Consider the following 15,257-nt stretch of genomic DNA (forward strand, 5'->3'; position numbering starts at 1 on the left):
TTTCATCCTAAAATGAGCATACCGTTAACATCATCGTCTATACGTCTTCCACAAAATAATTCTAGAATGAAACAACTTGGCCTGCTTCGTTGTATTTATCCTCGATTAAATATCGTTGCATGCATCTGTGAATTTTATACAGCCACGAGGAAAAACAACCGTGATATTAGTGCTAAATTAAGCCTTTTCCTGGTTTTGTGGTAAGTATAATAAGAACGGAGATGCATACAAAACAACGAGGTCAGGATGGCCGAGTGGTCTAAGGCGCCAGACTCAAGCAGAAGCTTAGTCGCTTTGTGCGGCTTTAGGGTGTTCTGGTCTCCGAATGGAGGCGTGGGTTCAAATCCCACTTCTGACAGTAGCTTTGGAAAGTTTTACTTCACATATATGCTAACTTTGTGTCGGATTGCATTGAAGCGGATAGTAAAATCGAACATTGAGAAACTTATGTCTTAGTTCAAAAACGGTTCGATCAAGTAACTTTTTTCGACTTTCTAGGCTGGATTGTTTTTTAAAGCGTGAAAATGTTAAAGGTTGGTATGAGTTTGTCTCTGTGGCGCAATGGATTAGCGCGCTGGACTTCTAATCCAGAGGTTCCGGGTTCGAGTCCCGGCAGGGATGATTGGCTTAATATTTTTAAAATCTTATCACTTAACTGTACATAGTTTCATCCTAAAATGAGCATACCGTTAACATCATCGTCTATACGTCTTCCACAAAATAATTCTAGAATGAAACAACTTGGCCTGCTTCGTTGTATTTATCCTCGATTAAATATCGTTGCATGCATCTGTGAATTTTATACAGCCACGAGGAAAAACAACCGTGATATTAGTGCTAAATTAAGCCTTTTCCTGGTTTTGTGGTAAGTATAATAAGAACGGAGATGCATACAAAACAACGAGGTCAGGATGGCCGAGTGGTCTAAGGCGCCAGACTCAAGCAGAAGCTTAGTCGCTTTGTGCGGCTTTAGGGTGTTCTGGTCTCCGAATGGAGGCGTGGGTTCAAATCCCACTTCTGACAGTAGCTTTGGAAAGTTTTACTTCACATATATGCTAACTTTGTGTCGGATTGCATTGAAGCGGATAGTAAAATCGAACATTGAGAAACTTATGTCTTAGTTCAAAAACGGTTCGATCAAGTAACTTTTTTCGACTTTCTAGGCTGGATTGTTTTTTAAAGCGTGAAAATGTTAAAGGTTGGTATGAGTTTGTCTCTGTGGCGCAATGGATTAGCGCGCTGGACTTCTAATCCAGAGGTTCCGGGTTCGAGTCCCGGCAGGGATGATTGGCTTAATATTTTTTAAATCTTATCACTTAACTGTACATAGTTTCATCCTAAAATGAGCATACCGTTAACATCATCGTCTACGTCTTCCATAAAGTAAAACTAGAATGAAACAACTTGGCCTGCTTCGTTGTATTTATCCTCGATTAAACATCGTTGCATGCATCTGTGAATTTTATACAGCCACGAGGAAAAACAACCGTGATATTAGTGCTAAATTAAGCCTTTTCCTGGTTTTGTGGTAAGTATTATAAGAACGGAGATGCATACAAAACAACGAGGTCAGGATGGCCGAGTGGTGTAAGGCGCCAGACTCAAGCAGAAGCTTAGTCGCTTTGTGCGGCTCTAGGGTGTTCTGGTCTCCGAATGGAGGCGTGGGTTCGAATCCCACTTCTGACTGTAGCTTTGGAAAGTTTTACTTCACATATATGCTAACTTTGTGTCGGATTGCATTGAAGCGGATAGTAAAATCGAACATTGAGAAACTTATGTCTTAGTTCAAAAACGGTTCGATCAAGTAACTTTTTCCGACTTTCTAGGCTGGATTGTTTTTTAAAGCGTGAAAATGTTAAAGGTTGGTATGAGTTTGTCTCTGTGACGCAATGGATTAGCGCGCTGGACTTCTAATCCAGAGGTTCCGGGTTCGAGTCCCGGCAGGGATGATTGGCTTAATATTTTTTAAATCTTATCACTTAACTGTACATAGTTTCATCCTAAAATGAGCATACCGTTAACATCATCGTCTATACGTCTTCCACAAAATAATTCTAGAATGAAACAACTTGGCCTGCTTCGTTGTATTTATCCTCGATTAAATATCGTTGCATGCATCTGTGAATTTTATACAGCCACGAGGAAAAACAACCGTGATATTAGTGCTAAATTAAGCCTTTTCCTGGTTTTGTGGTAAGTATAATAAGAACGGAGATGCATACAAAACAACGAGGTCAGGATGGCCGAGTGGTCTAAGGCGCCAGACTCAAGCAGAAGCTTAGTCGCTTTGTGCGGCTTTAGGGTGTTCTGGTCTCCGAATGGAGGCGTGGGTTCAAATCCCACTTCTGACAGTAGCTTTGGAAAGTTTTACTTCACATATATGCTAACTTTGTGTCGGATTGCATTGAAGCGGATAGTAAAATCGAACATTGAGAAACTTATGTCTTAGTTCAAAAACGGTTCGATCAAGTAACTTTTTTCGACTTTCTAGGCTGGATTGTTTTTTAAAGCGTGAAAATGTTAAAGGTTGGTATGAGTTTGTCTCTGTGGCGCAATGGATTAGCGCGCTGGACTTCTAATCCAGAGGTTCCGGGTTCGAGTCCCGGCAGGGATGATTGGCTTAATATTTTTTAAATCTTATCACTTAACTGTACATAGTTTCATCCTAAAATGAGCATACCGTTAACATCATCGTCTACGTCTTCCATAAAGTAAAACTAGAATGAAACAACTTGGCCTGCTTCGTTGTATTTATCCTCGATTAAACATCGTTGCATGCATCTGTGAATTTTATACAGCCACGAGGAAAAACAACCGTGATATTAGTGCTAAATTAAGCCTTTTCCTGGTTTTGTGGTAAGTATTATAAGAACGGAGATGCATACAAAACAACGAGGTCAGGATGGCCGAGTGGTGTAAGGCGCCAGACTCAAGCAGAAGCTTAGTCGCTTTGTGCGGCTCTAGGGTGTTCTGGTCTCCGAATGGAGGCGTGGGTTCGAATCCCACTTCTGACTGTAGCTTTGGAAAGTTTTACTTCACATATATGCTAACTTTGTGTCGGATTGCATTGAAGCGGATAGTAAAATCGAACATTGAGAAACTTATGTCTTAGTTCAAAAACGGTTCGATCAAGTAACTTTTTCCGACTTTCTAGGCTGGATTGTTTTTTAAAGCGTGAAAATGTTAAAGGTTGGTATGAGTTTGTCTCTGTGGCGCAATGGATTAGCGCACTGGACTTCTAATCCAGAGGTTCCGGGTTCGAGTCCCGGCAGGGATGATTGGCTTAATATTTTAAAAATCTTATCACTTAACTGTACATAGTTTCATCCTAAAATGAGCATACCGTTAACATCATCGTCTACGTCTTCCACAAAGTAATTCTAGAATGAAACAACTTGGCCTGCTTCGCTGTATTTATCCTCGATTAAACATCGTTGCATGCATCTGTGAATTTTATACAGCCACGAGGAAAAACAACCGTGATATTAGTGCTAAATTAAGCCTTTTCCTGGTTTTGTGGTAAGTATAATAAGAACGGAGTTGCATGCAAAACAACGAGGTCAGGATGGCCGAGTGGTCTAAGGCGCCAGATTCAAGCAAAAGCTTAGTCGCTTTGTGCGGCTTTAGGGTGTTCTGGTCTCCGAATGGAGGCGTGGGTTCAAATCCCACTTCTGACAGTAGCTTTGGAAAGTTTTACTTCACATATATGCTAACTTTGTGTCGGATTGCATTGAAGCGGATAGTAAAATCGAACATTGAGAAACTTATGTCTTAGTTCAAAAACGGTTCGATCAAGTAACTTTTTTCGACTTTCTAGGCTGGATTGTTTTTTAAAGCGTGAAAATGTTAAAGGTTGGTATGAGTTTGTCTCTGTGGCGCAATGGATTAGCGCGCTGGACTTCTAATCCAGAGGTTCCGGGTTCGAGTCCCGGCAGGGATGATTGGCTTAATATTTTTAAAATCTTATCACTTAACTGTACATAGTTTCATCCTAAAATGAGCATACCGTTAACATCATCGTCTATACGTCTTCCACAAAATAATTCTAGAATGAAACAACTTGGCCTGCTTCGTTGTATTTATCCTCGATTAAATATCGTTGCATGCATCTGTGAATTTTATACAGCCACGAGGAAAAACAACCGTGATATTAGTGCTAAATTAAGCCTTTTCCTGGTTTTGTGGTAAGTATAATAAGAACGGAGATGCATACAAAACAACGAGGTCAGGATGGCCGAGTGGTCTAAGGCGCCAGACTCAAGCAGAAGCTTAGTCGCTTTGTGCGGCTTTAGGGTGTTCTGGTCTCCGAATGGAGGCGTGGGTTCAAATCCCACTTCTGACAGTAGCTTTGGAAAGTTTTACTTCACATATATGCTAACTTTGTGTCGGATTGCATTGAAGCGGATAGTAAAATCGAACATTGAGAAACTTATGTCTTAGTTCAAAAACGGTTCGATCAAGTAACTTTTTTCGACTTTCTAGGCTGGATTGTTTTTTAAAGCGTGAAAATGTTAAAGGTTGGTATGAGTTTGTCTCTGTGGCGCAATGGATTAGCGCGCTGGACTTCTAATCCAGAGGTTCCGGGTTCGAGTCCCGGCAGGGATGATTGGCTTAATATTTTTTAAATCTTATCACTTAACTGTACATAGTTTCATCCTAAAATGAGCATACCGTTAACATCATCGTCTACGTCTTCCATAAAGTAAAACTAGAATGAAACAACTTGGCCTGCTTCGTTGTATTTATCCTCGATTAAACATCGTTGCATGCATCTGTGAATTTTATACAGCCACGAGGAAAAACAACCGTGATATTAGTGCTAAATTAAGCCTTTTCCTGGTTTTGTGGTAAGTATTATAAGAACGGAGATGCATACAAAACAACGAGGTCAGGATGGCCGAGTGGTGTAAGGCGCCAGACTCAAGCAGAAGCTTAGTCGCTTTGTGCGGCTCTAGGGTGTTCTGGTCTCCGAATGGAGGCGTGGGTTCGAATCCCACTTCTGACTGTAGCTTTGGAAAGTTTTACTTCACATATATGCTAACTTTGTGTCGGATTGCATTGAAGCGGATAGTAAAATCGAACATTGAGAAACTTATGTCTTAGTTCAAAAACGGTTCGATCAAGTAACTTTTTCCGACTTTCTAGGCTGGATTGTTTTTTAAAGCGTGAAAATGTTAAAGGTTGGTATGAGTTTGTCTCTGTGGCGCAATGGATTAGCGCGCTGGACTTCTAATCCAGAGGTTCCGGGTTCGAGTCCCGGCAGGGATGATTGGCTTAATATTTTTTAAATCTTATCACTTAACTGTACATAGTTTCATCCTAAAATGAGCATACCGTTAACATCATCGTCTATACGTCTTCCACAAAATAATTCTAGAATGAAACAACTTGGCCTGCTTCGTTGTATTTATCCTCGATTAAATATCGTTGCATGCATCTGTGAATTTTATACAGCCACGAGGAAAAACAACCGTGATATTAGTGCTAAATTAAGCCTTTTCCTGGTTTTGTGGTAAGTATAATAAGAACGGAGATGCATACAAAACAACGAGGTCAGGATGGCCGAGTGGTCTAAGGCGCCAGACTCAAGCAGAAGCTTAGTCGCTTTGTGCGGCTTTAGGGTGTTCTGGTCTCCGAATGGAGGCGTGGGTTCAAATCCCACTTCTGACAGTAGCTTTGGAAAGTTTTACTTCACATATATGCTAACTTTGTGTCGGATTGCATTGAAGCGGATAGTAAAATCGAACATTGAGAAACTTATGTCTTAGTTCAAAAACGGTTCGATCAAGTAACTTTTTTCGACTTTCTAGGCTGGATTGTTTTTTAAAGCGTGAAAATGTTAAAGGTTGGTATGAGTTTGTCTCTGTGGCGCAATGGATTAGCGCGCTGGACTTCTAATCCAGAGGTTCCGGGTTCGAGTCCCGGCAGGGATGATTGGCTTAATATTTTTTAAATCTTATCACTTAACTGTACATAGTTTCATCCTAAAATGAGCATACCGTTAACATCATCGTCTACGTCTTCCATAAAGTAAAACTAGAATGAAACAACTTGGCCTGCTTCGTTGTATTTATCCTCGATTAAACATCATTGCATGCATCTGTGAATTTTATACAGCCACGAGGAAAAACAACCGTGATATTAGTGCTAAATTAAGCCTTTTCCTGGTTTTGTGGTAAGTATTATAAGAACGGAGATGCATACAAAACAACGAGGTCAGGATGGCCGAGTGGTGTAAGGCGCCAGACTCAAGCAGAAGCTTAGTCGCTTTGTGCGGCTCTAGGGTGTTCTGGTCTCCGAATGGAGGCGTGGGTTCGAATCCCACTTCTGACTGTAGCTTTGGAAAGTTTTACTTCACATATATGCTAACTTTGTGTCGGATTGCATTGAAGCGGATAGTAAAATCGAACATTGAGAAACTTATGTCTTAGTTCAAAAACGGTTCGATCAAGTAACTTTTTCCGACTTTCTAGGCTGGATTGTTTTTTAAAGCGTGAAAATGTTAAAGGTTGGTATGAGTTTGTCTCTGTGGCGCAATGGATTAGCGCACTGGACTTCTAATCCAGAGGTTCCGGGTTCGAGTCCCGGCAGGGATGATTGGCTTAATATTTTAAAAATCTTATCACTTAACTGTACATAGTTTCATCCTAAAATGAGCATACCGTTAACATCATCGTCTACGTCTTCCACAAAGTAATTCTAGAATGAAACAACTTGGCCTGCTTCGCTGTATTTATCCTCGATTAAACATCGTTGCATGCATCTGTGAATTTTATACAGCCACGAGGAAAAACAACCGTGATATTAGTGCTAAATTAAGCCTTTTCCTGGTTTTGTGGTAAGTATAATAAGAACGGAGTTGCATGCAAAACAACGAGGTCAGGATGGCCGAGTGGTCTAAGGCGCCAGATTCAAGCAAAAGCTTAGTCGCTTTGTGCGGCTTTAGGGTGTTCTGGTCTCCAAATGGAGGCGTGGGTTCAAATCCCACTTCTGACAGTAGCTTTGGAAAGTTTTACTTCACATATATGCTAACTTTGTGTCGGATTGCATTGAAGCGGATAGTAAAATCGAACATTGAGAAACTTATGTCTTAGTTCAAAAACGGTTCGATCAAGTAACTTTTTTCGACTTTCTAGGCTGGATTGTTTTTTAAAGCGTGAAAATGTTAAAGGTTGGTATGAGTTTGTCTCTGTGGCGCAATGGATTAGCGCGCTGGACTTCTAATCCAGAGGTTCCGGGTTCGAGTCCCGGCAGGGATGATTGGCTTAATATTTTTAAAATCTTATCACTTAACTGTACATAGTTTCATCCTAAAATGAGCATACCGTTAACATCATCGTCTATACGTCTTCCACAAAATAATTCTAGAATGAAACAACTTGGCCTGCTTCGTTGTATTTATCCTCGATTAAATATCGTTGCATGCATCTGTGAATTTTATACAGCCACGAGGAAAAACAACCGTGATATTAGTGCTAAATTAAGCCTTTTCCTGGTTTTGTGGTAAGTATAATAAGAACGGAGATGCATACAAAACAACGAGGTCAGGATGGCCGAGTGGTCTAAGGCGCCAGACTCAAGCAGAAGCTTAGTCGCTTTGTGCGGCTTTAGGGTGTTCTGGTCTCCGAATGGAGGCGTGGGTTCAAATCCCACTTCTGACAGTAGCTTTGGAAAGTTTTACTTCACATATATGCTAACTTTGTGTCGGATTGCATTGAAGCGGATAGTAAAATCGAACATTGAGAAACTTATGTCTTAGTTCAAAAACGGTTCGATCAAGTAACTTTTTTCGACTTTCTAGGCTGGATTGTTTTTTAAAGCGTGAAAATGTTAAAGGTTGGTATGAGTTTGTCTCTGTGGCGCAATGGATTAGCGCGCTGGACTTCTAATCCAGAGGTTCCGGGTTCGAGTCCCGGCAGGGATGATTGGCTTAATATTTTTTAAATCTTATCACTTAACTGTACATAGTTTCATCCTAAAATGAGCATACCGTTAACATCATCGTCTACGTCTTCCATAAAGTAAAACTAGAATGAAACAACTTGGCCTGCTTCGTTGTATTTATCCTCGATTAAACATCGTTGCATGCATCTGTGAATTTTATACAGCCACGAGGAAAAACAACCGTGATATTAGTGCTAAATTAAGCCTTTTCCTGGTTTTGTGGTAAGTATTATAAGAACGGAGATGCATACAAAACAACGAGGTCAGGATGGCCGAGTGGTGTAAGGCGCCAGACTCAAGCAGAAGCTTAGTCGCTTTGTGCGGCTCTAGGGTGTTCTGGTCTCCGAATGGAGGCGTGGGTTCGAATCCCACTTCTGACTGTAGCTTTGGAAAGTTTTACTTCACATATATGCTAACTTTGTGTCGGATTGCATTGAAGCGGATAGTAAAATCGAACATTGAGAAACTTATGTCTTAGTTCAAAAACGGTTCGATCAAGTAACTTTTTCCGACTTTCTAGGCTGGATTGTTTTTTAAAGCGTGAAAATGTTAAAGGTTGGTATGAGTTTGTCTCTGTGGCGCAATGGATTAGCGCGCTGGACTTCTAATCCAGAGGTTCCGGGTTCGAGTCCCGGCAGGGATGATTGGCTTAATATTTTTTAAATCTTATCACTTAACTGTACATAGTTTCATCCTAAAATGAGCATACCGTTAACATCATCGTCTATACGTCTTCCACAAAATAATTCTAGAATGAAACAACTTGGCCTGCTTCGTTGTATTTATCCTCGATTAAATATCGTTGCATGCATCTGTGAATTTTATACAGCCACGAGGAAAAACAACCGTGATATTAGTGCTAAATTAAGCCTTTTCCTGGTTTTGTGGTAAGTATAATAAGAACGGAGATGCATACAAAACAACGAGGTCAGGATGGCCGAGTGGTCTAAGGCGCCAGATTCAAGCAAAAGCTTAGTCGCTTTGTGCGGCTTTAGGGTGTTCTGGTCTCCGAATGGAGGCGTGGGTTCAAATCCCACTTCTGACAGTAGCTTTGGAAAGTTTTACTTCACATATATGCTAACTTTGTGTCGGATTGCATTGAAGCGGATAGTAAAATCGAACATTGAGAAACTTATGTCTTAGTTCAAAAACGGTTCGATCAAGTAACTTTTTTCGACTTTCTAGGCTGGATTGTTTTTTAAAGCGTGAAAATGTTAAAGGTTGGTATGAGTTTGTCTCTGTGGCGCAATGGATTAGCGCGCTGGACTTCTAATCCAGAGGTTCCGGGTTCGAGTCCCGGCAGGGATGATTGGCTTAATATTTTTTAAATCTTATCACTTAACTGTACATAGTTTCATCCTAAAATGAGCATACCGTTAACATCATCGTCTACGTCTTCCATAAAGTAAAACTAGAATGAAACAACTTGGCCTGCTTCGTTGTATTTATCCTCGATTAAACATCGTTGCATGCATCTGTGAATTTTATACAGCCACGAGGAAAAACAACCGTGATATTAGTGCTAAATTAAGCCTTTTCCTGGTTTTGTGGTAAGTATTATAAGAACGGAGATGCATACAAAACAACGAGGTCAGGATGGCCGAGTGGTGTAAGGCGCCAGACTCAAGCAGAAGCTTAGTCGCTTTGTGCGGCTCTAGGGTGTTCTGGTCTCCGAATGGAGGCGTGGGTTCGAATCCCACTTCTGACTGTAGCTTTGGAAAGTTTTACTTCACATATATGCTAACTTTGTGTCGGATTGCATTGAAGCGGATAGTAAAATCGAACATTGAGAAACTTATGTCTTAGTTCAAAAACGGTTCGATCAAGTAACTTTTTCCGACTTTCTAGGCTGGATTGTTTTTTAAAGCGTGAAAATGTTAAAGGTTGGTATGAGTTTGTCTCTGTGGCGCAATGGATTAGCGCGCTGGACTTCTAATCCAGAGGTTCCGGGTTCGAGTCCCGGCAGGGATGATTGGCTTAATATTTTTTAAATCTTATCACTTAACTGTACATAGTTTCATCCTAAAATGAGCATACCGTTAACATCATCGTCTATACGTCTTCCACAAAATAATTCTAGAATGAAACAACTTGGCCTGCTTCGTTGTATTTATCCTCGATTAAATATCGTTGCATGCATCTGTGAATTTTATACAGCCACGAGGAAAAACAACCGTGATATTAGTGCTAAATTAAGCCTTTTCCTGGTTTTGTGGTAAGTATAATAAGAACGGAGATGCATACAAAACAACGAGGTCAGGATGGCCGAGTGGTCTAAGGCGCCAGATTCAAGCAAAAGCTTAGTCGCTTTGTGCGGCTTTAGGGTGTTCTGGTCTCCGAATGGAGGCGTGGGTTCAAATCCCACTTCTGACAGTAGCTTTGGAAAGTTTTACTTCACATATATGCTAACTTTGTGTCGGATTGCATTGAAGCGGATAGTAAAATCGAACATTGAGAAACTTATGTCTTAGTTCAAAAACGGTTCGATCAAGTAACTTTTTTCGACTTTCTAGGCTGGATTGTTTTTTAAAGCGTGAAAATGTTAAAGGTTGGTATGAGTTTGTCTCTGTGGCGCAATGGATTAGCGCGCTGGACTTCTAATCCAGAGGTTCCGGGTTCGAGTCCCGGCAGGGATGATTGGCTTAATATTTTTAAAATCTTATCACTTAACTGTACATAGTTTCATCCTAAAATGAGCATACCGTTAACATCATCGTCTATACGTCTTCCACAAAATAATTCTAGAATGAAACAACTTGGCCTGCTTCGTTGTATTTATCCTCGATTAAATATCGTTGCATGCATCTGTGAATTTTATACAGCCACGAGGAAAAACAACCGTGATATTAGTGCTAAATTAAGCCTTTTCCTGGTTTTGTGGTAAGTATAATAAGAACGGAGATGCATACAAAACAACGAGGTCAGGATGGCCGAGTGGTCTAAGGCGCCAGACTCAAGCAGAAGCTTAGTCGCTTTGTGCGGCTTTAGGGTGTTCTGGTCTCCGAATGGAGGCGTGGGTTCAAATCCCACTTCTGACAGTAGCTTTGGAAAGTTTTACTTCACATATATGCTAACTTTGTGTCGGATTGCATTGAAGCGGATAGTAAAATCGAACATTGAGAAACTTATGTCTTAGTTCAAAAACGGTTCGATCAAGTAACTTTTTTCGACTTTCTAGGCTGGATTGTTTTTTAAAGCGTGAAAATGTTAAAGGTTGGTATGAGTTTGTCTCTGTGGCGCAATGGATTAGCGCGCTGGACTTCTAATCCAGAGGTTCCGGGTTCGAGTCCCGGCAGGGATGATTGGCTTAATATTTTTTAAATCTTATCACTTAACTGTACATAGTTTCATCCTAAAATGAGCATACCGTTAACATCATCGTCTACGTCTTCCATAAAGTAAAACTAGAATGAAACAACTTGGCCTGCTTCGTTGTATTTATCCTCGATTAAACATCGTTGCATGCATCTGTGAATTTTATACAGCCACGAGGAAAAACAACCGTGATATTAGTGCTAAATTAAGCCTTTTCCTGGTTTTGTGGTAAGTATTATAAGAACGGAGATGCATACAAAACAACGAGGTCAGGATGGCCGAGTGGTGTAAGGCGCCAGACTCAAGCAGAAGCTTAGTCGCTTTGTGCGGCTCTAGGGTGTTCTGGTCTCCGAATGGAGGCGTGGGTTCGAATCCCACTTCTGACTGTAGCTTTGGAAAGTTTTACTTCACATATATGCTAACTTTGTGTCGGATTGCATTGAAGCGGATAGTAAAATCGAACATTGAGAAACTTATGTCTTAGTTCAAAAACGGTTCGATCAAGTAACTTTTTCCGACTTTCTAGGCTGGATTGTTTTTTAAAGCGTGAAAATGTTAAAGGTTGGTATGAGTTTGTCTCTGTGACGCAATGGATTAGCGCGCTGGACTTCTAATCCAGAGGTTCCGGGTTCGAGTCCCGGCAGGGATGATTGGCTTAATATTTTTTAAATCTTATCACTTAACTGTACATAGTTTCATCCTAAAATGAGCATACCGTTAACATCATCGTCTATACGTCTTCCACAAAATAATTCTAGAATGAAACAACTTGGCCTGCTTCGTTGTATTTATCCTCGATTAAATATCGTTGCATGCATCTGTGAATTTTATACAGCCACGAGGAAAAACAACCGTGATATTAGTGCTAAATTAAGCCTTTTCCTGGTTTTGTGGTAAGTATAATAAGAACGGAGATGCATACAAAACAACGAGGTCAGGATGGCCGAGTGGTCTAAGGCGCCAGACTCAAGCAGAAGCTTAGTCGCTTTGTGCGGCTTTAGGGTGTTCTGGTCTCCGAATGGAGGCGTGGGTTCAAATCCCACTTCTGACAGTAGCTTTGGAAAGTTTTACTTCACATATATGCTAACTTTGTGTCGGATTGCATTGAAGCGGATAGTAAAATCGAACATTGAGAAACTTATGTCTTAGTTCAAAAACGGTTCGATCAAGTAACTTTTTTCGACTTTCTAGGCTGGATTGTTTTTTAAAGCGTGAAAATGTTAAAGGTTGGTATGAGTTTGTCTCTGTGGCGCAATGGATTAGCGCGCTGGACTTCTAATCCAGAGGTTCCGGGTTCGAGTCCCGGCAGGGATGATTGGCTTAATATTTTTTAAATCTTATCACTTAACTGTACATAGTTTCATCCTAAAATGAGCATACCGTTAACATCATCGTCTACGTCTTCCATAAAGTAAAACTAGAATGAAACAACTTGGCCTGCTTCGTTGTATTTATCCTCGATTAAACATCGTTGCATGCATCTGTGAATTTTATACAGCCACGAGGAAAAACAACCGTGATATTAGTGCTAAATTAAGCCTTTTCCTGGTTTTGTGGTAAGTATTATAAGAACGGAGATGCATACAAAACAACGAGGTCAGGATGGCCGAGTGGTGTAAGGCGCCAGACTCAAGCAGAAGCTTAGTCGCTTTGTGCGGCTCTAGGGTGTTCTGGTCTCCGAATGGAGGCGTGGGTTCGAATCCCACTTCTGACTGTAGCTTTGGAAAGTTTTACTTCACATATATGCTAACTTTGTGTCGGATTGCATTGAAGCGGATAGTAAAATCGAACATTGAGAAACTTATGTCTTAGTTCAAAAACGGTTCGATCAAGTAACTTTTTCCGACTTTCTAGGCTGGATTGTTTTTTAAAGCGTGAAAATGTTAAAGGTTGGTATGAGTTTGTCTCTGTGGCGCAATGGATTAGCGCACTGGACTTCTAATCCAGAGGTTCCGGGTTCGAGTCCCGGCAGGGATGATTGGCTTAATATTTTAAAAATCTTATCACTTAACTGTACATAGTTTCATCCTAAAATGAGCATACCGTTAACATCATCGTCTACGTCTTCCACAAAGTAATTCTAGAATGAAACAACTTGGCCTGCTTCGCTGTATTTATCCTCGATTAAACATCGTTGCATGCATCTGTGAATTTTATACAGCCACGAGGAAAAACAACCGTGATATTAGTGCTAAATTAAGCCTTTTCCTGGTTTTGTGGTAAGTATAATAAGAACGGAGTTGCATGCAAAACAACGAGGTCAGGATGGCCGAGTGGTCTAAGGCGCCAGATTCAAGCAAAAGCTTAGTCGCTTTGTGCGGCTTTAGGGTGTTCTGGTCTCCGAATGGAGGCGTGGGTTCAAATCCCACTTCTGACAGTAGCTTTGGAAAGTTTTACTTCACATATATGCTAACTTTGTGTCGGATTGCATTGAAGCGGATAGTAAAATCGAACATTGAGAAACTTATGTCTTAGTTCAAAAACGGTTCGATCAAGTAACTTTTTTCGACTTTCTAGGCTGGATTGTTTTTTAAAGCGTGAAAATGTTAAAGGTTGGTATGAGTTTGTCTCTGTGGCGCAATGGATTAGCGCGCTGGACTTCTAATCCAGAGGTTCCGGGTTCGAGTCCCGGCAGGGATGATTGGCTTAATATTTTTAAAATCTTATCACTTAACTGTACATAGTTTCATCCTAAAATGAGCATACCGTTAACATCATCGTCTATACGTCTTCCACAAAATAATTCTAGAATGAAACAACTTGGCCTGCTTCGTTGTATTTATCCTCGATTAAATATCGTTGCATGCATCTGTGAATTTTATACAGCCACGAGGAAAAACAACCGTGATATTAGTGCTAAATTAAGCCTTTTCCTGGTTTTGTGGTAAGTATAATAAGAACGGAGATGCATACAAAACAACGAGGTCAGGATGGCCGAGTGGTCTAAGGCGCCAGACTCAAGCAGAAGCTTAGTCGCTTTGTGCGGCTTTAGGGTGTTCTGGTCTCCGAATGGAGGCGTGGGTTCAAATCCCACTTCTGACAGTAGCTTTGGAAAGTTTTACTTCACATATATGCTAACTTTGTGTCGGATTGCATTGAAGCGGATAGTAAAATCGAACATTGAGAAACTTATGTCTTAGTTCAAAAACGGTTCGATCAAGTAACTTTTTTCGACTTTCTAGGCTGGATTGTTTTTTAAAGCGTGAAAATGTTAAAGGTTGGTATGAGTTTGTCTCTGTGGCGCAATGGATTAGCGCGCTGGACTTCTAATCCAGAGGTTCCGGGTTCGAGTCCCGGCAGGGATGATTGGCTTAATATTTTTTAAATCTTATCACTTAACTGTACATAGTTTCATCCTAAAATGAGCATACCGTTAACATCATCGTCTACGTCTTCCATAAAGTAAAACTAGAATGAAACAACTTGGCCTGCTTCGTTGTATTTATCCTCGATTAAACATCGTTGCATGCATCTGTGAATTTTATACAGCCACGAGGAAAAACAACCGTGATATTAGTGCTAAATTAAGCCTTTTCCTGGTTTTGTGGTAAGTATTATAAGAACGGAGATGCATACAAAACAACGAGGTCAGGATGGCCGAGTGGTGTAAGGCGCCAGACTCAAGCAGAAGCTTAGTCGCTTTGTGCGGCTCTAGGGTGTTCTGGTCTCCGAATGGAGGCGTGGGTTCGAATCCCACTTCTGACTGTAGCTTTGGAAAGTTTTACTTCACATATATGCTAACTTTGTGTCGGATTGCATTGAAGCGGATAGTAAAATCGAACATTGAGAAACTTATGTCTTAGTTCAAAAACGGTTCGATCAAGTAACTTTTTCCGACTTTCTAGGCTGGATTGTTTTTTAAAGCGTGAAAATGTTAAAGGTTGGTATGAGTTTGTCTCTGTGGCGCAATGGATTAGCGCGCTGGACTTCTAATCCAGAGGTTCCGGGTTCGAGTCCCGGCAGGGATGATTGGCTTAATATTTTTTAAATCTTATCAC

General features: G+C 40.7%; 46 non-coding genes across 46 annotated transcripts; all 46 read left to right on the forward strand.

The window, feature by feature from the left end:
* The first annotated feature begins 240 nt into the window (after positions 1–240).
* On the forward strand, positions 241–358 carry Trnal-caa (transfer RNA leucine (anticodon CAA)). Its single transcript has 2 exons — positions 241–278; positions 313–358. It is a non-coding gene; the product is annotated as a tRNA-Leu (tRNA).
* A 189-nt stretch (positions 359–547) lies between these two features.
* Positions 548–621, forward strand: Trnar-ucu (transfer RNA arginine (anticodon UCU)). The gene has a single exon. It is a non-coding gene; the product is annotated as a tRNA-Arg (tRNA).
* A 284-nt stretch (positions 622–905) lies between these two features.
* Positions 906–1,023, forward strand: Trnal-caa (transfer RNA leucine (anticodon CAA)). Its single transcript has 2 exons — positions 906–943; positions 978–1,023. It is a non-coding gene; the product is annotated as a tRNA-Leu (tRNA).
* A 189-nt stretch (positions 1,024–1,212) lies between these two features.
* On the forward strand, positions 1,213–1,286 carry Trnar-ucu (transfer RNA arginine (anticodon UCU)). The gene has a single exon. It is a non-coding gene; the product is annotated as a tRNA-Arg (tRNA).
* Positions 1,287–1,568: 282 nt separating this feature from the next.
* Trnal-caa (transfer RNA leucine (anticodon CAA)) lies at positions 1,569–1,686 on the forward strand. Its single transcript has 2 exons — positions 1,569–1,606; positions 1,641–1,686. It is a non-coding gene; the product is annotated as a tRNA-Leu (tRNA).
* Positions 1,687–1,875: 189 nt separating this feature from the next.
* Positions 1,876–1,949, forward strand: Trnar-ucu (transfer RNA arginine (anticodon UCU)). The gene has a single exon. It is a non-coding gene; the product is annotated as a tRNA-Arg (tRNA).
* A 284-nt stretch (positions 1,950–2,233) lies between these two features.
* Trnal-caa (transfer RNA leucine (anticodon CAA)) lies at positions 2,234–2,351 on the forward strand. The gene is made up of 2 exons: positions 2,234–2,271; positions 2,306–2,351. It is a non-coding gene; the product is annotated as a tRNA-Leu (tRNA).
* A 189-nt stretch (positions 2,352–2,540) lies between these two features.
* Positions 2,541–2,614, forward strand: Trnar-ucu (transfer RNA arginine (anticodon UCU)). Its single transcript has one exon. It is a non-coding gene; the product is annotated as a tRNA-Arg (tRNA).
* A 282-nt stretch (positions 2,615–2,896) lies between these two features.
* On the forward strand, positions 2,897–3,014 carry Trnal-caa (transfer RNA leucine (anticodon CAA)). Its single transcript has 2 exons — positions 2,897–2,934; positions 2,969–3,014. It is a non-coding gene; the product is annotated as a tRNA-Leu (tRNA).
* A 189-nt stretch (positions 3,015–3,203) lies between these two features.
* On the forward strand, positions 3,204–3,277 carry Trnar-ucu (transfer RNA arginine (anticodon UCU)). Its single transcript has one exon. It is a non-coding gene; the product is annotated as a tRNA-Arg (tRNA).
* Positions 3,278–3,559: 282 nt separating this feature from the next.
* Positions 3,560–3,677, forward strand: Trnal-caa (transfer RNA leucine (anticodon CAA)). Its single transcript has 2 exons — positions 3,560–3,597; positions 3,632–3,677. It is a non-coding gene; the product is annotated as a tRNA-Leu (tRNA).
* A 189-nt stretch (positions 3,678–3,866) lies between these two features.
* On the forward strand, positions 3,867–3,940 carry Trnar-ucu (transfer RNA arginine (anticodon UCU)). The gene has a single exon. It is a non-coding gene; the product is annotated as a tRNA-Arg (tRNA).
* Positions 3,941–4,224: 284 nt separating this feature from the next.
* On the forward strand, positions 4,225–4,342 carry Trnal-caa (transfer RNA leucine (anticodon CAA)). The gene is made up of 2 exons: positions 4,225–4,262; positions 4,297–4,342. It is a non-coding gene; the product is annotated as a tRNA-Leu (tRNA).
* Positions 4,343–4,531: 189 nt separating this feature from the next.
* Trnar-ucu (transfer RNA arginine (anticodon UCU)) lies at positions 4,532–4,605 on the forward strand. Its single transcript has one exon. It is a non-coding gene; the product is annotated as a tRNA-Arg (tRNA).
* Positions 4,606–4,887: 282 nt separating this feature from the next.
* Positions 4,888–5,005, forward strand: Trnal-caa (transfer RNA leucine (anticodon CAA)). The gene is made up of 2 exons: positions 4,888–4,925; positions 4,960–5,005. It is a non-coding gene; the product is annotated as a tRNA-Leu (tRNA).
* Positions 5,006–5,194: 189 nt separating this feature from the next.
* Trnar-ucu (transfer RNA arginine (anticodon UCU)) lies at positions 5,195–5,268 on the forward strand. Its single transcript has one exon. It is a non-coding gene; the product is annotated as a tRNA-Arg (tRNA).
* Positions 5,269–5,552: 284 nt separating this feature from the next.
* On the forward strand, positions 5,553–5,670 carry Trnal-caa (transfer RNA leucine (anticodon CAA)). The gene is made up of 2 exons: positions 5,553–5,590; positions 5,625–5,670. It is a non-coding gene; the product is annotated as a tRNA-Leu (tRNA).
* Positions 5,671–5,859: 189 nt separating this feature from the next.
* Trnar-ucu (transfer RNA arginine (anticodon UCU)) lies at positions 5,860–5,933 on the forward strand. The gene has a single exon. It is a non-coding gene; the product is annotated as a tRNA-Arg (tRNA).
* A 282-nt stretch (positions 5,934–6,215) lies between these two features.
* Trnal-caa (transfer RNA leucine (anticodon CAA)) lies at positions 6,216–6,333 on the forward strand. The gene is made up of 2 exons: positions 6,216–6,253; positions 6,288–6,333. It is a non-coding gene; the product is annotated as a tRNA-Leu (tRNA).
* A 189-nt stretch (positions 6,334–6,522) lies between these two features.
* Trnar-ucu (transfer RNA arginine (anticodon UCU)) lies at positions 6,523–6,596 on the forward strand. The gene has a single exon. It is a non-coding gene; the product is annotated as a tRNA-Arg (tRNA).
* A 282-nt stretch (positions 6,597–6,878) lies between these two features.
* Positions 6,879–6,996, forward strand: Trnal-caa (transfer RNA leucine (anticodon CAA)). The gene is made up of 2 exons: positions 6,879–6,916; positions 6,951–6,996. It is a non-coding gene; the product is annotated as a tRNA-Leu (tRNA).
* A 189-nt stretch (positions 6,997–7,185) lies between these two features.
* On the forward strand, positions 7,186–7,259 carry Trnar-ucu (transfer RNA arginine (anticodon UCU)). The gene has a single exon. It is a non-coding gene; the product is annotated as a tRNA-Arg (tRNA).
* Positions 7,260–7,543: 284 nt separating this feature from the next.
* On the forward strand, positions 7,544–7,661 carry Trnal-caa (transfer RNA leucine (anticodon CAA)). Its single transcript has 2 exons — positions 7,544–7,581; positions 7,616–7,661. It is a non-coding gene; the product is annotated as a tRNA-Leu (tRNA).
* A 189-nt stretch (positions 7,662–7,850) lies between these two features.
* Positions 7,851–7,924, forward strand: Trnar-ucu (transfer RNA arginine (anticodon UCU)). The gene has a single exon. It is a non-coding gene; the product is annotated as a tRNA-Arg (tRNA).
* A 282-nt stretch (positions 7,925–8,206) lies between these two features.
* Positions 8,207–8,324, forward strand: Trnal-caa (transfer RNA leucine (anticodon CAA)). Its single transcript has 2 exons — positions 8,207–8,244; positions 8,279–8,324. It is a non-coding gene; the product is annotated as a tRNA-Leu (tRNA).
* A 189-nt stretch (positions 8,325–8,513) lies between these two features.
* Positions 8,514–8,587, forward strand: Trnar-ucu (transfer RNA arginine (anticodon UCU)). The gene has a single exon. It is a non-coding gene; the product is annotated as a tRNA-Arg (tRNA).
* A 284-nt stretch (positions 8,588–8,871) lies between these two features.
* On the forward strand, positions 8,872–8,989 carry Trnal-caa (transfer RNA leucine (anticodon CAA)). Its single transcript has 2 exons — positions 8,872–8,909; positions 8,944–8,989. It is a non-coding gene; the product is annotated as a tRNA-Leu (tRNA).
* A 189-nt stretch (positions 8,990–9,178) lies between these two features.
* Positions 9,179–9,252, forward strand: Trnar-ucu (transfer RNA arginine (anticodon UCU)). Its single transcript has one exon. It is a non-coding gene; the product is annotated as a tRNA-Arg (tRNA).
* Positions 9,253–9,534: 282 nt separating this feature from the next.
* On the forward strand, positions 9,535–9,652 carry Trnal-caa (transfer RNA leucine (anticodon CAA)). The gene is made up of 2 exons: positions 9,535–9,572; positions 9,607–9,652. It is a non-coding gene; the product is annotated as a tRNA-Leu (tRNA).
* A 189-nt stretch (positions 9,653–9,841) lies between these two features.
* Trnar-ucu (transfer RNA arginine (anticodon UCU)) lies at positions 9,842–9,915 on the forward strand. The gene has a single exon. It is a non-coding gene; the product is annotated as a tRNA-Arg (tRNA).
* A 284-nt stretch (positions 9,916–10,199) lies between these two features.
* On the forward strand, positions 10,200–10,317 carry Trnal-caa (transfer RNA leucine (anticodon CAA)). Its single transcript has 2 exons — positions 10,200–10,237; positions 10,272–10,317. It is a non-coding gene; the product is annotated as a tRNA-Leu (tRNA).
* A 189-nt stretch (positions 10,318–10,506) lies between these two features.
* On the forward strand, positions 10,507–10,580 carry Trnar-ucu (transfer RNA arginine (anticodon UCU)). The gene has a single exon. It is a non-coding gene; the product is annotated as a tRNA-Arg (tRNA).
* A 284-nt stretch (positions 10,581–10,864) lies between these two features.
* Trnal-caa (transfer RNA leucine (anticodon CAA)) lies at positions 10,865–10,982 on the forward strand. The gene is made up of 2 exons: positions 10,865–10,902; positions 10,937–10,982. It is a non-coding gene; the product is annotated as a tRNA-Leu (tRNA).
* A 189-nt stretch (positions 10,983–11,171) lies between these two features.
* Trnar-ucu (transfer RNA arginine (anticodon UCU)) lies at positions 11,172–11,245 on the forward strand. Its single transcript has one exon. It is a non-coding gene; the product is annotated as a tRNA-Arg (tRNA).
* Positions 11,246–11,527: 282 nt separating this feature from the next.
* Trnal-caa (transfer RNA leucine (anticodon CAA)) lies at positions 11,528–11,645 on the forward strand. Its single transcript has 2 exons — positions 11,528–11,565; positions 11,600–11,645. It is a non-coding gene; the product is annotated as a tRNA-Leu (tRNA).
* A 189-nt stretch (positions 11,646–11,834) lies between these two features.
* On the forward strand, positions 11,835–11,908 carry Trnar-ucu (transfer RNA arginine (anticodon UCU)). The gene has a single exon. It is a non-coding gene; the product is annotated as a tRNA-Arg (tRNA).
* A 284-nt stretch (positions 11,909–12,192) lies between these two features.
* On the forward strand, positions 12,193–12,310 carry Trnal-caa (transfer RNA leucine (anticodon CAA)). The gene is made up of 2 exons: positions 12,193–12,230; positions 12,265–12,310. It is a non-coding gene; the product is annotated as a tRNA-Leu (tRNA).
* Positions 12,311–12,499: 189 nt separating this feature from the next.
* On the forward strand, positions 12,500–12,573 carry Trnar-ucu (transfer RNA arginine (anticodon UCU)). The gene has a single exon. It is a non-coding gene; the product is annotated as a tRNA-Arg (tRNA).
* A 282-nt stretch (positions 12,574–12,855) lies between these two features.
* Positions 12,856–12,973, forward strand: Trnal-caa (transfer RNA leucine (anticodon CAA)). Its single transcript has 2 exons — positions 12,856–12,893; positions 12,928–12,973. It is a non-coding gene; the product is annotated as a tRNA-Leu (tRNA).
* Positions 12,974–13,162: 189 nt separating this feature from the next.
* Trnar-ucu (transfer RNA arginine (anticodon UCU)) lies at positions 13,163–13,236 on the forward strand. Its single transcript has one exon. It is a non-coding gene; the product is annotated as a tRNA-Arg (tRNA).
* A 282-nt stretch (positions 13,237–13,518) lies between these two features.
* Positions 13,519–13,636, forward strand: Trnal-caa (transfer RNA leucine (anticodon CAA)). Its single transcript has 2 exons — positions 13,519–13,556; positions 13,591–13,636. It is a non-coding gene; the product is annotated as a tRNA-Leu (tRNA).
* A 189-nt stretch (positions 13,637–13,825) lies between these two features.
* On the forward strand, positions 13,826–13,899 carry Trnar-ucu (transfer RNA arginine (anticodon UCU)). The gene has a single exon. It is a non-coding gene; the product is annotated as a tRNA-Arg (tRNA).
* A 284-nt stretch (positions 13,900–14,183) lies between these two features.
* On the forward strand, positions 14,184–14,301 carry Trnal-caa (transfer RNA leucine (anticodon CAA)). Its single transcript has 2 exons — positions 14,184–14,221; positions 14,256–14,301. It is a non-coding gene; the product is annotated as a tRNA-Leu (tRNA).
* Positions 14,302–14,490: 189 nt separating this feature from the next.
* On the forward strand, positions 14,491–14,564 carry Trnar-ucu (transfer RNA arginine (anticodon UCU)). Its single transcript has one exon. It is a non-coding gene; the product is annotated as a tRNA-Arg (tRNA).
* A 282-nt stretch (positions 14,565–14,846) lies between these two features.
* Positions 14,847–14,964, forward strand: Trnal-caa (transfer RNA leucine (anticodon CAA)). Its single transcript has 2 exons — positions 14,847–14,884; positions 14,919–14,964. It is a non-coding gene; the product is annotated as a tRNA-Leu (tRNA).
* Positions 14,965–15,153: 189 nt separating this feature from the next.
* Positions 15,154–15,227, forward strand: Trnar-ucu (transfer RNA arginine (anticodon UCU)). The gene has a single exon. It is a non-coding gene; the product is annotated as a tRNA-Arg (tRNA).
* The last annotated feature ends 30 nt before the right edge of the window (positions 15,228–15,257 follow it).

This window comes from Clavelina lepadiformis, chromosome 1, assembly GCF_947623445.1.
Source record: "Clavelina lepadiformis chromosome 1, kaClaLepa1.1, whole genome shotgun sequence".
Taxonomy (NCBI): Eukaryota; Metazoa; Chordata; class Ascidiacea; order Aplousobranchia; family Clavelinidae; genus Clavelina; species Clavelina lepadiformis.